Source organism: Epargyreus clarus, unplaced genomic scaffold (assembly GCF_041222505.1).
Source record: "Epargyreus clarus isolate Ecla_fem2 unplaced genomic scaffold, WU_Ecla_fem_2.2 ptg000032l, whole genome shotgun sequence".
Classification (NCBI taxonomy): Eukaryota; Metazoa; Arthropoda; class Insecta; order Lepidoptera; family Hesperiidae; genus Epargyreus; species Epargyreus clarus.
The window spans coordinates 3831746-3840642 of record NW_027332237.1 but is presented as its reverse complement, the minus strand read 5'-3'; positions in this window follow the sequence as shown (position 1 = coordinate 3840642).

Below are 8897 nucleotides of genomic sequence, written 5' to 3'. Positions count from 1 at the left end.
CCAAAAATACATTATTTGCTATAATATCATATGCAATTTAAAATAAACATGGGTGCAGATAAACATACATAATGTACACATGCTGAAATCATAACCCTCCCTTTGATGTTGCCTCCTAATCGAATAATAATAAGTAATCTTTACGCTTTGAGCCCCGAAGTGTCCATATATCTATGTGTGATAGCTATAAAGAAAGAAGTTATATGAGTATGTGTAGGTATTATAGACAAGAAAAGTTCGAATAACTATAAAATATGTGCGACGCAATTTACGTATAATCATAACACGCGCACGCCAAGAGAATGCCCGCCTACGTTCATAATCGCACAAAATAACCAATTGTCAATAATATTTTCTGAATGACAATAGCGCGATTTAAAACTATAAGATGTTGATTTTTTATTCAATCGTGTATATAAATAAATAGATGGATAAATTTATAGTCATTCCAATTTTACGAGGGAATTAATCGTCGTTCCTGTTTGATATATATAGTCTGCGGCTGTTTCGTGTAGCCACTGGTAGCCGAATTGCATGGGGGATATTATTAATGAAGAGCCGTTTTTTTTTAATATTTTATACGGTAATTATATTTCATTAGTTGAATACAAATGTAGAGTTCAATCTATAAATTGGTTTGGTTCAAAAATGTAATAATCACCTTTGTAATCCGAGATTCGCTTGGATTTCCTTGTTACGATACTTCTGTTAAAAATAATAATATAAAATGTCTAGAACTCAACGGCCTGTTAAATGCATTAATGTAAATAAAATAGGGCTCTCATGCACAAAAAGAATCCCCAGGGGACGAAATATTAATTGACATAAAGTTTTACACACGATGCGTCCATATTCTCTTTCCTTTAGAAAGAGAATATGGACGCATCGTGTGTAAAACATTAAAATGGTTTCTCAACCGATACGTAATCACGTTCAAAATATCACATTATTTGTCACTTTAAGTAACCTCTTTGAAAATTGTTTTATATTTTCCCTTCACTACTTTTCTTTATATGTAATACTTTGAATCCCATTTCTCCATTATGCTATTCTATGTAATTACCATTTAAAGTCCACTTATTCGTAACCCCCATGAGAAACAGTGCACTACAGCCAATAAACTCGTTAAAAATGTTCCCCATACGATTCGTGAGCGTACAATTATCGATAAAACAATTTAGAGAACTGAATTTAATTCCTTGGACTAATCAAACAACAAACTGAAGCTTTAAACATCTTATTAGTAGTAAAGTTATTGGTGTGGAACGCGTGTAGACTTTAACTGGAAGGGGTTATTGGAGGTGATTTCAGTAGCATCAGTATATCAGTGATATTCGTAATATACCGACGTGACATTAAATTTATGAATGTTTCAGCAGTATTCGTTTATTGTCAGCACATACATACACATTCATGGGTCTAACTAGAAATCCCTGTATCATGAGAACTATGGACATGCAAGTTTGAAAAATCGAAAACTTAAGATTGAAAAAAATACTTTAACGAATCGATTATGTGTAAACATCTACAATTGTTGAAATCTATTGCAGACCAGCGTGCTGGAGTAGTATCATATCATATCGATCTATCATGCAGAGAGTTATAAGTTCGATTACCGGCCAGGCAGATACATTAATAATTAGTTGAGATTTCTGTGTTGAATCTCCGTGTTTAGACACTCCTTGTTGTGTATGCCGATAATACTACGGGAATTCTAGTATGATCCTATGAGAGTAGAACTAATTAAAAAGAGAAGTATTTCGCCTCCAACCATCCCTTAACAGTTTTAACATCTAGTCAAGATCCGAGGGACATTGTATATATGCAGACGCGATCCCTGCGGCCGCTTACACTATCATTGCACAAACTTGTAACAAAGTATTAAAAATACATATTATAATTTATATCAACTATAGCTTTAAGAGAACAATCTCGCGACACTGTATGAGATACAGTTATTGTAAAGTGCCACTACTGTGAAAGTCTAGTTATTATTTCGAAACGAACGAATTGATTTGTTATGTATAAAACGAGTGAGATTGAGATTTTATTGTAAAGAAATATAAACGAACCTATAGAGGTTATGGGAAGTTGCGCCCCTGCATTTGTTGCTACCCTAAAAGCGATGTAACGACAACATGAGTTAGTATTTATACTATTTGTTATTATATAAAAATGTTACCAACACATTTAATGAACGAATTATATATGATAGGTTCTTGGAGTTCACATTTTGACTTTTAAGTAAACGAAAGTGATTTACATTTTTGTCAATAGTCTACACATCCGCGGCATTCCAAATTAGTCCACAGAAATGTGTCCGTGGTCAATCTCAGGGTGGAGTCCAGTCCAGTGTATTCGGTTATATACCGATGACCAAAGTGAAAAAGACACTTACATTTAGGTGGACTGCATTACTATTTATATATAAAAAAAACAAATCTCACTAGATACTCATAATGTCGTTAACGACAATACGACTTGCTCACATTGTCGTTACACCTAGCGCCTGACACCTCTATAGGTATATAATACTGTGATTGCTACGGCCAAGTCTACGAAGCGCGTGGAAGCTAAAAAAGATATATTAATGTAAAAATGTACATCTTTTATTAGTTTGACATTCGAGAATCGATCGTTAGTTGCGTGTGACGAAGAGAATCGAACGAAAATTGATCAAGTACTGAGATATTCGGCATGAATCGTTCGTTATATTCAGTATTCGAATTTCAGCAATAATTTACTTAGCAAATGAATAGTCCGTCCCCAGCGAAAAAAACTATTGCATTTGAAATATATGTATAGACAGAGATCATGCACTGGAGAATCGCTTTTCCAACACTAGAGGGCGTGTACAGTCAGCCGCAAATATCTTGTTTGAAATTATGTTTTGTTTGCAACTTGTGTTCAAAGTACAATCGGTGGCGAATTATAAATATCAATCTGGCTTGATGTTGACATTTGCTGCTCGAAGTCTAAAATGATTTTTCATTTGATCATTCGATTCAGTTATTTACATTTAAGGTGACATATCATTTTTAAAATGACCAATTACAACTTTTGCTAAAAAAAAAAACAAAATATAACTTAATTTTACTACAATTGTATATCAGTTTTGAACACTGACTGTATGCTGACCTTCAACCCTTAATGTCTAGATGTGGCGATCACATGGTATTAGTGAAATGCGAATGTGTCTAAACATTTCTCGATATATAGACACGCACAAAACAATGTGATCTTTTTAAAAGCAAATAACTCGAACATGCCTTTGAATAAAATGTACAAACAAAAACAATCGAAAATTTATTAGAGAGTTGATAATAAAAAATGAATAATTTATTGTCGATTTTGATTATATCGATTAGTGCTATAATGTGTAATCGAATAAATATTTTACTGTAGAGCAAGTGTAAGCTAAAAAAAAAGTGAAAAAAATGTAAAAAAAAATATGCTTCAAATAGATTTATAGTACTAAGTACTCTTATAATGTATAAACAAATTACTCACTATGATTATTCGAAAGCAAAATGAATAATTTTCTTCAAATATTTTTTATGACATTTATAAACGTTCGACGTGATGAACATATTTTGTAAGGCAACGAAGAGACTTACCAACAAACATTCCCTGAGACTGAGAATAAATACAAGAGGCTAAGATCAAATGCAACATCATGTTACAAAATAATTATAAGATCGAAATGTATCGACTGTCGATAGCGCAACTGAAGGACATTGAACGCTAGAAGAAAATTGGATAGCGTTTCTTTTTAGGCAGTTTTCAATTGTAAAGATCTATATTAGTAAAACTTTGTTTGATAAAGATTGTAAATCAAAATGTGGCATTTTTTATCTCTATCTGTCTCTTTTTCTCTTTAATGGTCCACGATGGAAACATACGTACTATAGAAAACCATTTTGGATTACATTTTTATTAAACAATTTTTATATCACGGCGTGCGTAAATGGACGTTTTACGCACGCTTCGCGTGCGCAAAACCCCCATTTCCGACCCCGTAATATAAAATTTTATACAACACGCGGACGAAAAATGTTTTTCTGACTCGTGTGATTGCAGTCCTCGCCTGCGGCTCGGCCTGCAAACTCACACTTGTCAGAAAAAAATTTTTCGTCCTCGTATTGTAATGTACTATTTTGTACACTGCTTTTGATCATAACAGATCAAATAATAATAAGGTCAAAACACAAAGAAAATCCATAAAACTGGTGTAAAAATGTTCGTTTGCGCTATCGACACATAAAAAGTGACATATTATGTATTAAAATGTGATACTAAATACAAATGACATCGTATTATAAGAATATTAACAACTGAACATCAGTTTCATTCCCGCCTCTTATTTTAATACTATCATTGTATCTCTGTCCTATGTAAAAATATATGTGAAATGATACACAATTATGTACATAACATATAGGAGCGAAAATTGCAAAAAAATCGAAATCTTTAATAGTATTCGAAGAATGTTATGAATCTCGTAGTAACTGTTAATTGTACAATACAATACAACATTAAGAATACATGACAATATGAATGAACATCTATATATTAAAAAAATAAAAATTGATATATAAATGATTTCGATGTATACTGTAAGATATCAAATAACTTGCAATATCGCTCACTAGTAACATATATCTTCATAAATAAAGTTATCATTAATGCAATCTCATTAACTTGAGTCTTAACGTAAAAATATGTCTGTCTGTATATAACAGTAGGTAATCTACAGTAACACCGCCAAAGATATGACAGGCATGTTTTTACATCTTAAAAATAGGACAGAGAGTGTATTATAAACAACCAAGACTTTCAAAAGGCTGTGAAACAACTTGAATTCGGTTTGGCGGCTAATAGTGAATTTTTTACTAAACTATGTATTTTAACATAAGAACATGACAATATACTAAGAAATACTAAAGAATTCTATTAAAAAAGTTTGAGGACTCGTGAATCAAACAAATATTACGTAAATTAGGTCCTAAATTGTTCTACTTTTGAAACATTGAAAATTTAAAAATTCGTGTCAATATGACAAGGTTAAAATTATTATAATATTTAAAATATAACGTATAAAATTATTTGTCATTTTCTTATGTATTGTATTTTTCGTATTCTGTACATTATACACCTTGTATCCGTAAAGCTCCGATTTTTAATTCAAGAAAGGAGACTGTAGTGACATATTTATATCGGAATCGTGTTGCCCTGTTCACAGTAAAAAGTTGCAAAGAAATATTGAATAGAGAATAGGTTAGAAGAACAAAAGTTATTTTAAATTTTTTATATTCGGTCTTTTAACCATTTACAACGCCACCTGTAAAAACATTGTAAGAACGTATGTATTATAGTATTTTTTGTCATTACTTATTTTTGGGATAAACAGAAATGTATGACACAGGCTTTCGCATTTATGACATTAGAAAGAAAGTTATATGTCAGTTTTCTCTCTTGAATTAAAAATATGTATTTGTTATGTAGCGAAATCAATACAATTTATTATTTAATATCACTTGTCATGTAAACAAAAGAGTCATCCATATTGTACCTTAAATCATTAACATGATTGAATTGAAACTCTCTAATTTAAAATTTATTGAACCGTGCTTTTTCTTTTTGCATTTATAATATCATCTGTACAGATAAATCAATGTCTAGCAACAGACTAGCGTTGGAAATTAATGTAAATACGATATTATCATTTCAAAAATATCTTTAGGGATCTAAGAATGCTCACAAACGAATAAAATAGGTAAATAAGCGTCAGCTAGCATTTTTCAACGCTAGTACTAAGTATTATGTGTATTATATAACGCTGAACCGAATTCGCTAGACATCTAGTGGTAGACCAAAATTGTTGTACTTATCCATCTATAGTGATAAAGGGAATGTGTAGGAGTGTTGAGGCCGTGGTTAACAGCCGTTATCGAGTGTGTTACGGGTCCACTTTGTTATATTTATTTTAAATCTGTTACAATATTTTTGAGACCGTATCATGTATGTGGACCCTTGTTAGTGGAGTATATTTTGATAGTTTATTTGTGTTTGAAGATCTTAAAAGTTGAAAAATTATACTTACGTCGTTTTTTCAATTGAACGTTCAATGTATATGTATGTGATTTTTGAACACAAAATGTTTTAAATGTTAGTGTATGTTTATTATTAAAATTGATGTTTTTCTGTCTTTGTCGATTTTATTCTGATGGTAATTGCATCGTAGTTTATTAATATATTTCTTATTATATAAATGTTTAATCGATACACGTGACTTATTCAAATTTTATTGTATGTAATATTATATTCTTGTTCACTCCTTTTGCCTTGAATCGCTTGTATTTTAGAGGTAATAGCTATTTTGATATAAATGTGGTTTGCCATTTGATAATACCTTTTAATAGAATGTCGGTGCGGATTTAACAGTTTTATGAGCGACCCTTTTTAACCGACTTCAAAAAGGAGGTGGTTATCAATTCGGCCGGTATCTTTTTTTTATGTATGTACACGAATTACTCCGCCGTTGGTGAACCGATTTTAATAATTTTTTTGTAATTTTAATTTTATTGTGTAGTACGCTGTCATATTAGACACGCTGTTTACATCGTTATCCAACGAAATATATAGAGCGCCGACTTCAGAAATATGTACTAATCCAACATTTATTTGAATTGATTTTTACTTTGTAGTGACATAGAAGTCGGTTGTATTTTTTTGTTAATTTTTTTTATGTCCCACTGCTGGGCGTAAATCTCTACCCACAACTAGTGAAGGTTTAGTATACGCATAAATGGAAGACAAATAAAAATAAAGTTCTGTCTCCTCTAAGTCTATTATTTTTATTTTTGGGTTTAAATCGTATAACTAATTAGGACCTATTGGACCCTTTTCTAATTAATAATTACAAAAGTAAAATAAATAACAAAAAAATATTTTAATTCGTAATATTAATATGTTATAATACATATCTATTATCTAGTATATGATGAAAAGATGCAGTCTAGTTATTCCCAATTATGTAAAGCTTGAAGTAATTCCATGAGAAATTTCAACATACTCTATTAACATAAATAAAGTAAATGAATCGCAATTTTACTATTCATTTTATTATGTATTCTAATCGAAAGTACTTGTAAGCGTAGATACCAATCAAGGAAATAGCAGAGCGCACTTCAGTCATACATAATGGGTAGAGCAACATAGGCAGAGAAAATATTTAGAAGACGTTTTTTTAAATTTGTATATGATTCGCGTTTGCAAATATGCCCTATTTATATCAAAAATCGATTATGATTTGAGCGGTTTGTTAGTACAATAGTGGTACTAACAAACCGCTCAAATCATAATCATAAAGTGGTAGTTAGTACAATACCTATTATTATCTACATTCAAAGTAAGACTGTGAGATATTTATTTTTTCATCGTGGAATTAATAATTAAAATAGAAAGGAAGTCGAAACGGCGTCCAAAAATATTGATTTATTTGTTATATACGAATTCTATATAATACTGTATTCTAAAAAGTGCACTGTAATGTCAATATCAAGTGATCTCTTATGAACAGTACCGAGGTACTATAATTTCCCTTATATGGAAGAGTGCTGAATAATTAAGATGTAATCACATCACTTTATACAGATGTTAGTAGGTTCCGATCAGACTCGTAATTAAGTAAGTATTACGGAAGACATTTGTTTGCACAGAAACTATAATGTATGTATGATGTATTTTTTTAAAATGGGTGGATGGCGTCTCTAAGAGTCATGTACCCTGACAAGATATAAAGATTGCGCTCTCTATGATTTTTTCTGGGAAAATAATTAACCTAATCAATTAAGATTGAAAATCTTGAGTAACAAATTGTAATTTATATGAAATATATATGATATTGTAGTAACAATTTCATATAAATCCGGCAATATTCGAGTCGAACAATGCAACAAAAATGGTACTAATAACCGAAACTGTGTTATGATATTAGAAATAAAGTGAAATCTATGAGAATCCAGTCTAGTAATTAAATTCATACATTTTTTTCTATGTAAACAGTAAAACAGGCGCTTCTCCATTTTCCATAAACCTAATGGATAAATAAAAATGATTTCATCAATAAGACCGGTAGTCCAAAATTTAACGATTACCGTTTACCGAGCGCTAAAAAAACTCATTAGAACAAAATTAATGTGAACTGATTATTGTACTATCGTGCAGAAAAACAGAAAATAACCAATAATACGTTATAATTAGTTTTTGAAACTGTTAAATTCGCACCGCGGTAGTTATCGCAATGTTATATTTCAAGGCCTGTACTTATTCTGATTTCTAATTCCAATGAAAATAATTTGTTGTTATTAAATGTATTTTCTGATATAATATAGAATATGTATGTCATGATTAAACATGTTCGTATGTGTAGCATATGGTGTTTTTATTTCCTTTCCTATAACATCCCTAAGAATTCCTTTTCATACCTATGTCTTTGTTTATATAACTAGAACAATAACAAAAATGTCCGTACTGGTTATTCTTGAAAACTTAAAAACACATTTTGATATAACTTCAACGCGAAGATATAGGCTTTTTTGTGACGAATATGGTAACACTAATGTTACAGGGAACAAATATACTGATGGTAACACCTGTAAAAGATGATGATGATGATGAACACCTGTAAAAGGTGGTAGAACTTTTCTTAATTAAACTGTGTTGACGTATCATTCCTGCCTTTTCTTAGAAGTCGTCATCTTAGCTACTGTAGCTTTGAATTTAACTTTCCTTTTGGGTTTGGAGAATCTGATCAAAGTAATTTATTTTTTTGAGGTACTCCAGTTTGGCTGCCAATGGGCGCCAATCAAAGATGCATTAGCAACCTAGATCCC